The following is a 9790-nucleotide window of genomic DNA, read 5'->3' on the forward strand; positions in this document are numbered from 1 at the left end:
TTACGTAGAGGCGTGCAATAGCACGCTACACCTCCACACACACAAAATGGGTTAGGCGTGCTATTGATAGCACCTGCAAAATGACAAATTTTATAAGAATTTAACCAGTGCACACACCCAAAAGCACACCTAAAATACTTGAGGGTTTTTTTTTGGCACACACTTTTGCTAACACGTATAGATACTTATACAACAGCCTAACCTGAAGACCAGAATATGTAGGACCGGCGAATTCGTAGATTTCAACAGGCTAACTAGTATTTTGTAAACGTTTTCGAAGGTATAACTTATTTGGGAGTGGGAGGTAAGCTTTAAGTGCAAGTTTCAACAAATTTCTTCTTTTTAACTCGATTTTTTCTTATGTTGTTTATATATTTTGCCTATGTGATGCGTGAGGATGGCAAAACTGAAAATCACAACATGTACATCACCCCACAACTCATCTCATGTCCGCCAGATTAGATAGAATACCGTGAGGACTTAATATTCTATCTAATCTGACAAACATGTGAATTTAAACATACCTTGCCAATGAAATAAAAATTACAATGAATTTAAATTTGTGTGTGCAGCGATTTTCAAGAATATAAAATCACCGCATAAATATTTAGCCGTGAAGAAATTATGCACGCAATGAATCAGTTTTTCTTATTTTTAGGTTCGACATTCACAACCAACACTCGACAGAGTACAAAAAAGAAGAAACCCGACAGAGTATAAAAGCTAGATATTTAGACACAGATATTCAGAAAATCAGATATTCAGATTTATTTGGTAAACCTATTGATGAACTTACTGGTGAACTTACTGAAATTATTAAGCCCGCTAAAACTATTTGTTTTTTTTAATAATATGACAGAGGTTTCTCTAGTTTTTAAAGGTTGTTTTTCTTGGTCACACGCCACCATTGCTATTGTGAAACCCGCGTATAGAAACTGTTGCCGTATGTTTCTTTTACTTTCCGGTAATGTTGAAACTAATCCTGGGCCTTACTCTGTTTTAAAGTCGGTACAGGGATCTTTTATTGGCACACAATATTTGTGTAATTCCCTGTTTGCGATCGTTTGGTTGGTTATTGAAAAGGTTTCTTTTTGGGACTCAGGTGATCTTGATCATATCCTCTGCGAAGGAACAAAGTTGTACACGAGCCTAGGTTACACAAACCAGTACTTAAGTGCAAGTGACCTCCCAAAAAGTTTGACTGTTGAAAACGAGGTCATACAAACACAAGTTTAGAAAATATTTCTCATATTATTTTAAATAATAGCACTACTTTACGTACATTTCATAATTCATCACATTCCGATAAAGGGCAAGGAATATTGACCATTATAAGCGGCGTTAGTTTTGCTATAATTTGGAGGCACCCACAAATTTAATTATTTGATCCTCATAGCTGAAATAGTTTTGGAAAAATAACAGAATGTGGTATCAGTCCTTTTAAATTTTGATTCATTACAAGAAGTTGAAAACTACATACGCGAAATATGCGTGTCCCCTGGTCAAGGAAGGTGTCTTGAAACTCAATATTTTAAAATACTGACAACTGAACAGATAACTGATAACATTATGCTTTCCGTTCGTAGAAAGAGAATACTAGATCAAAACAAAAAGTACCGTAAATCCGAAAGAGCTTTCACGCAGGACAGATCTATGCTGCATTAAGTCGAGTCACAAGGTTGAGGGTTTATACTTAACGGGGACATTTTCCAGATCAGCTATTAAATCAGACACACGAGCAACCGAGCAATACAATTGTATGCGAGAACACTCAAAATTGACATCAAAGGATACTGGCGTAATTAGTGAAATTTCTATCATAGTAACTTTGCTTAACACAAGATCCTACAACAAACATAAAATTGATATTAAGTCCGATCGCGTTCTCATGGAAAGTGATTTATTATGCCTAACAGAAACTCAGATACCATTGAACTCATACTGCGACACAAAACTAGATTACTTTACTTTAATTCCAAACAACAATGTGGATAGGTTTTCTAGTCTTTTGGTTGGTCATTATGAAACTATAAAGTTGTTTAATATTGTGAAAATTTCAGGTGCAATATTTTTTAAAATGACGAAGAAAACGTTTCATAAGAATGCTGTTAGTTTTCTACTTCTCTATCGTAAAAATTCATTTAATGGAGATGAGTCATTATACGTTATTTAAAATTTTTTGGGAAACGAAATCGTTGATGTTATAGTCGGAGATTTTAATTTAAATGCATTTAGTGAGAAAAACTATTTCCTTGATTTTCTCAACGAATATGAACAGGTTGTAACCTCCCCAACTCATATATCCGGTTCACTTATTGACCACATCTATATCCATAAGAATGTTCTAAACACCTTTGAAGTTGATACGCTCGTCAAAAATGTATATTTCAGTAATCATGACGTAGTCAGGCTTAAACTAGGCACTTTCGGGAGTTTTAAAGCTTTGTGTAGGAGTCTATAATGTTCTTGTTTTCAGAATGGCTGGGCCATTTGAAATTCAACGAGGGGTCAAACTTCCTTCTACGATAAATAGTTCAAAAGTTATGGCTATTTTAGTATGCGTAATTGGTAGCAAAAATTAGAAAAAATAAGTGCATTCCAAGTAGAACATTTTTGGCACCAAAACGACTGTTTTTAAACTCATTTTGAGACCTTTGCTACGTGTACAATAACTTTGGTATAACTAAACATTATAGAATGAAAATTTTAGGGTTGGTAAAATTTATGCTAAGAAAGACATTTGCAATTTTTTTTTTCATATCTGACGTCATTATGCCACCATTTTTACTTTTTCCATATATGGTAAAATATACATAACATTGGTAAAATAACGGTAAAAACTAACATGAAAATGAAAAGTAATCCTATCACGTAACTAGAAATAAGTAACTATAAACGTCACTAGAACTTAAAAGAAGAAAACCTATAAAATTATCACGTGATATGATGTGTATTTTACAGGCCAGACTGTTAACAGAGAAAGACGGGGGTAAAACTAAAAAGAAACCAGTAATAAATAAGCCATTGGCGAAGTTGCATTAAATTAATAAAAAAAAGAACTGTGATAAAACAGTATATAATTCAAATTACAAAAAATATCATGTGATAATATGTGTATTTTACAGACCAGACAGTTAAATAGAGAAAGACGGGGGTAAAACTAAACAGAAACCAGTTATAAATAAGGCATTGGCGAAGTTGCATTAAATTGCTGTGATAAAACAGTAATTAAAACTACAAAAAATATCACGTGATAAGGTGTGTATTTTACAGACCAGACAGTTAAATAGAGAAAGACGGGGGTAAAACTAAAAAGAAACCAGTTTTAAATAAGCCATTGTTGGCGAAGTTGCATTAAATTGAAAAAAACAGAACCATGGTAAAACAGTAATTAAAACTACAAAAAATATCATGTGATAAATATGTGTAATTTACAGACCAGACTGTTAAATTTAAAAAAGACGGGGGTAAGAACTAAAAAGGAAACCAGGTATATAAGCCATCTGCGAAGTTTGTATAGGTTAATTAACAGAATTGTGATAAAAACAGTAAATTAAACTATAAAAAATTATTGATGTTTTGCAGACCAGGCTGTTAAATACTGTAGAGAGATGGGCAAAAATCCAGAAAGAAACAAATATCAAAATCATAAAATTAAGCCAAATAAAAACTTTAATATAAAGTCATTGACATAATATAAGCATTTTATAGTCATGCCAGAAATACCATTTTTTTTACAAAGTATATAAACACGTTTAACTGTACAACCACTGCATTCAGATGTTTGGCCAAGATATCTTGAAGTCAAATTCTAGTTAGTAATAAAAAATAGGATAGGCAGAGCGGCATATTTCAAAGAACAAAACCTCAGAACAAAATCTCATACAGTCTACAAATGCCAATACAAAACTTGTATATACTAAAATTAAATGGACTAAAATAGACTGACTTTTTCCAATTAAAATATTATATATCAACAAAACTAATGTATACCATGTGAACATAAACTATTATTATATACCGCATTAACGACATAAGCAAGCTACAGCAATATCAAATCTCCCTTTTCAAAATCCAAAAGCAATGGAAATTTCCAAACATTATCGGGTTCAGAAGCGTACAGCACACAATACTCGGATCTTTTAACATTCTTAGCAATCTTACTTAAGCTCATAACTTTTCCCTGTTCCCAATTTACCTCATCACTTCCCTCCTCTCTAACTCGATGACGAATATCCTTTCCAACAAGTAGGTTTGGATCTGCTAGAAATTCTTTCAGAAAATTACGTTTTTGTTGCATAGTTATTTGCGACATTCTCGCTTCTCTAATTTTGAACATAAGTTCACTTTTCTGAACAGCAACAACATTGTCACGAACATCACGAGATTTTAGCTGAGACTTTTCCACTAAAGTAGCAGGAATTTTACTAGCTCCGATGACAACTTTCAAATTTTCCAACAACTCCTCCCACGTTAAATTAATACGTTTTCCATTTTCAACTTTTGTACGGTTGTAAAATTTACCTTTACAATTCACCCCCATGACATAGCGGAAAAAATCTAACTGTGCTAATAAAACATTTCTTCGTCACTTCTCCTCAACGCCAAAAATTCCACTTTCAGCTTGATCCACAGTAATCCATGCCTGGACATTCAAAACTAAAAGATTATTAAATGTCTCAGCTTTCTTTGATGCACTTTTTTCTTCAGCTTCTCTTTTTGCTTGTTGTTTTTTTTTTAACTTTTCATGCCTTAATGATAATAAAACTTTTTTACGGTTTTCGTACTTCGATTTCATCGCATTAACTTTCGTTCTTGCATTTTCCAATAAACTTGCACGCTCTTCAACAGATTTTTCAGAAAGCCAATCTAAGGTATGATTTCTGGACCACATTGTCAAAGCTTGGAGGGTTTGAATGGAAGCATTAGGTTTTGTTCTTATAAGTAGATCCAATATTGCAAAATCACTTTCTGATGCTTTATTGGTGGTTGGGACAATATTTGCTGACTTTTTTATACTATCTGATGGACACCAATACTTTCCACCAGGCAATTGATCCACACATTGGCGTTCCAGAATAAGAAGGATTGCATGGCAAATTACCTCAAGTGCTTGTTGTGTCAGCACATCAAACTCATCATCATCAGTTTCAGTGAACAATTCGTGAAAGACTGCATCATCGTGTAGGTCAACATTATCAAAAATTGGAGTAGCGTTCAACAATGAGGAACTGTCCTGACAAAGATCAGCAAGCTTTAACTTCAGTCGTAACAAGGAAGGATTAAGGTCTAAAATACTTCTGTTTTCTTCTATCAGACGCCACAATGGTCCAGTCAAAAGTTTATCGATTATACCTAAGGCACGGACCTCGGCTAAAAACACCTTGTTTGAAATGTCCTCTTGTACAGCTTTTAAGAGATTGTTGGGAGCTGGCCATGCACTAAGGAATGAGGCAACATGGTCCTTGTGATAATACAATGCTGCAGCATTATAAAAAAGAATGTTGAATCGATTACCAACAAATGGAGCAAACTCAGATTGAAGGTTTTGATTTTCAAGGAACGAATTGAAATATGATGCCACACCAGCTTCATCACTCCCACGAACATGTAAAGCTTTGCAGGCAGTACGCACTAGTCGAACAGCCCCACTCTCCTTAGTTTGAAATGCGAATACTGACTCGAAATTCTCCGACAAAAGTAGTTTCTCAAATGAATTCAAAACTTTATCAGTTTCAGAGGCAAAATTAGCCAGCAAGTGAAGTTTACAAAAAAAATTTGCCATTTCTGTCATATCAGATTTTTCAGTTTCTGCTAGGGTATCCCAGTTTTCTATAGCAGCTGGCAGTAACTGTTCTCTTAACGTTTTTAGTTGGGCATTAAATACAGGATTAATAGGACCAAGATCCGACATGGTTGTTTTAATAGAAGTCACCAACTTCGCAAAATTATCCTCTTTTTTTCCACTAATCATAATGTCACATAAATCATCGATGGTATCAGTAAATGATTTTAACACTGTTGCAGCATCCCCTCCTGCAATCTCAGATAACCCAAATGTCAGTGTTTTTCCACTTGCTGTTGTTACTTGAAAATTTTGATAATGACGATGGTATTTAGAAGTTCCATCGCCATGTAAGCAATTACCAACATCAATGTTATTGGAAAGCATAGCTTCAGCCACTTGAATTTGTGACACAATTAATGCCTCTTGCATTAAGCGCGATTTAACTGCATCAGAGGGTAACTTAGAAATATCCTTCTTCGCTAGTTTTGTAAGAACAACTTTTATAACATCGTTTACTTTATTCATGCTAACATTTAATGATAGCAGCTGCATGATAGTCTCCCGAATGTCATCAGAATAACGGCCACCTTCAAAGCTAACTATTTGTCCATCCTGCATCAAAGCAACTAACTTTTCTAACTCATCATTTTCTTTTTTTAAAATTTCTAATTGTTCGGTAGCTTCTCGAAGCTCACAATGATAACTTTCTATGTCTTTGACGTTAAACTGTCTAACATATGTATTTTTTGTGTCCACACATTTCCTGAGGTAACTTACTTTCTTCTGTAACTTGATTTTCTCGTCATTCATATCACTTACACAAAAATCTAGCTGCGAAACACGTTCTTCAAGTAACTTCATACTACACTGCAATTCTTTTACAACCGTAACATGTTTTTCCCTCTCTTTATAAACAATATCTTTTTTCTTTTCCAGTTGTTGATCTCTATACTTTACCTTTTTATTTAAATTTCTGATGACATGGGTCTGATCTTTTTTAACAAGAAGAGCAGCAAATTTCTTTTCAATATTAGCCAGGTCATTCTCTTTCGTTTCGTACATTTTCTTGGTTTTGGCTAAGTTTTCTTCAATACCACTTTTTTGTAATATGGCCGTTTTTAAATCAACACATGTCTCGTTCATTGCTTGGAGAAGAGTATGGTACTCATTTTCTAACTCCTCCAAGGATTCCAGTTTCCTTTTCATGGTTTTGTTCTCACTTTTTAACATTTTAACCGTCTCTTTTAGATCATTTTCTCTTCCTGATAAAGGGATACTGGGTGAAGGGATGTTAGTATGCAACGGTGGATCAAATTGTCTGTCAAACAACTCTCTTAATTTCTCATTATTTCTCTTTTTCCTCAATGTTTTAACATTAATGGCTAATCTTTTAATTTTTGTCAATAAACTACAGGAATCGCACTCTACTAGAACATTAAACTCTGTCTGGAAATCTTGAGAAAGCTGTAAATGATTGAGCCCTGATCCCACAGAAACATACCAGTTAAACACTTGTTCATTCTTCATTTTTAATAAAAAATTTTAATCTATAAAAAACACTAAACAAGCTGTGAAACTAGCTAGACATACCTTAGCATCCATACTAGAGGTAATTATAGTGATAAAATAACAAACACAAAGCTTAACTAGCTAGCTAGCTAGAATATAACCCCAAATACCACCTAGCTATATAGCTAGTCGCTTAAATCTTTGTTTTACTATCTATCACTATCTAGCTAAACTATAAACATATGTAACTATAAACATTGAACATCTCTTATTGTGAACAGTCTCTTATTAATATACAAAAGAGAACTAGTAGCTATAACCCCATAAACTTATTTTTGAGATTTAGTCCGCCATGTTTGTAGCTGTTGTTAGCTCTGTCTGCCAGGGGGGATCCAAAAGTGTCAACAAAAAAATGTGAAATCCGACAGCTTTTCCTTTTTCTAACTAACTATTAATTTGATAAGAAAAATTCTACATACTTTAAACTTTACTACTTGATATGATAGAAGTTTAAATAACACATACAATACAAAAATAATCGCAACCTTAAAATTCAAAATCCTGTAACTCTTCAACGTTAACAGCTACAAACTTCTATCATCAATCAAAACAAACCTCGGCCTATTCTGTGCAAAGAGGTGCCTATCGAAAAATGCCTAATAAGGAAAAACATAGTCGGAAAATAGCTTTGGATAGGCACATACGTATAAAATCTCGGGAAAATCTGTCTACGGTATGCGAGTTCGCTACGGCAAAAAAAATTCTACGGCTTTTGATCACGTGACTAAACAGCCTACTTAAACTTTCTCTAACATAATGTTTACGAAATCTTCTAGAAGGGCTACTTCAAATCAATTTCGTCCTCAGAACGACAGATATTTACGTTGGGTTTACTTTATGATTTTCTTTTTGTTTTAAACTTTGGTTGCATTGCAGATAACAGGCATGGCGTTTTTGTTCTCTGAGGAGTCTCGCACTATATACTTATTATCTATGCTGATGGCGGAAATCTTCAAGCCATCGGGCTTCTTTTTTTTTTGTTATATACGTACTCAGAAAAGCTTAAGAAATCAAAAAAAAACTTCCTTTACTTGTTTTTCTTATTTAAAATTGTTGTACAAGCCTTCGCATATTCAATTTTTCTCTCATAAAAAAAACACAGAGGCGCGATTTCATTTAGGACTGGGCCCGATTAAAAATAATGACATCACATCGTGCAGAAAGTTTAAGCGAGCGCAGAGAACGTTCATGTTAAGACCTATAGCTTACATTAAATCGCTTTTTGTATGTAATTTACGTTTAAATCTTTAAAAAATGGTTAGTTGCTTTGCGTTTCGATGTACCAATCGATCAGAGAAGTATAAAGAAGTAAGTTTTCACAGAATCCCGTCTGTGAAAAAGAAAGAACTCAAAAATGTGCAGGTGATCTACCAAGCGATCAAAGTTTTTATATTTGGTTAGCGCACTTCATAGATAGTTCTTTTAAAAGAGATCTCCAGAAAATAAACTTCCATATTAAAATATTGCCGCTTCGTAAAAATGCCATTTTAGCTTGTGAACGCGATCAAAGTTTCTCATTTCTTCTCATTTCATTATTTGTACTTATATCAACAGAACACAACCAAATAACATTTTGTACATTTTTATATTAAATAAAACAACATTATACCAATTTCCAAACACAGACAAAAAAGTTTTCTAGTTACACATGTATCTTTCGTAGCGCTCAAGTTTCTATTCTTTGTTTTTCAAAAAAGAAGCTTTTTTGATGGAAGAACATGCCGAATATTTCCAGGGGGTAAATGTACCCATTTTCTTTAATTTTTTGTAACTGTTTAAGGCTGCATGTAATGCTGATAATGCAGTTTCTTGTCAAAACAACTACTTATAAGTCAGTAGCATCTGCAACACATTTATGACCAATCATAATCATAAGAATGATTTTTATTTATACAATATTAATGCCCCCGTTTTACCAACTTATCACGACCCGAACATTATTCGATCTTTCGATCACGCATTTGAATGTCCTCCATCATGGCGATTTTCAACGTTACATAAAATTTGTTTGCATTTGTGAGCAAAAAAGCACATGCGGAGGAAAAACATTGCTGAATTGTGAAATAAAAATAAATTGGCTTATGAAAGTTTTTTTACTGAAGCTATGGAACGCCAAGGCTGCCTTATTCGATGATTTCATTCGGTCATAAAACACTATTTGTCGCTAATTGTATTCGATTTTGTTAAAATTCATTCGATTTTGTAAAAATTCATTCGATTATGCGCTAAATTCATTCGATTATGCGCTAAGTTCATTCGATTATGCGCTGAATTCATTCGATTATGCGATGAATTCATTCGATTATGCGATGAATTCATTCGATTATGCGATGAATTCATTCGATTATGCGCTGTTTGCATGTGATAAATTATTCGATGCGCTGAATTCATGCGCTAAATTATTCGATGCGCTGTTTGCATGCGCTAAATTAT

At 33.7% G+C, this 9790-nt stretch overlaps 1 long non-coding RNA gene across 1 annotated transcript; it reads right to left on the reverse strand.

The window, feature by feature from the left end:
* Positions 1–2547: 2547 nt before the first annotated feature.
* On the reverse strand, positions 2548–9361 carry LOC130630125 (uncharacterized). The gene is made up of 2 exons (XR_008982039.1): positions 7843–9361; positions 2548–3811 (listed from the first exon to the last, which is right to left on the reverse strand). It is a non-coding gene; the product is annotated as an uncharacterized LOC130630125 (long non-coding RNA).
* Positions 9362–9790: the final 429 nt, after the last annotated feature.

This window comes from Hydractinia symbiolongicarpus, chromosome 2 (genome assembly GCF_029227915.1).
Source record: "Hydractinia symbiolongicarpus strain clone_291-10 chromosome 2, HSymV2.1, whole genome shotgun sequence".
In the NCBI taxonomy this organism is placed as follows: Eukaryota; Metazoa; Cnidaria; class Hydrozoa; order Anthoathecata; family Hydractiniidae; genus Hydractinia; species Hydractinia symbiolongicarpus.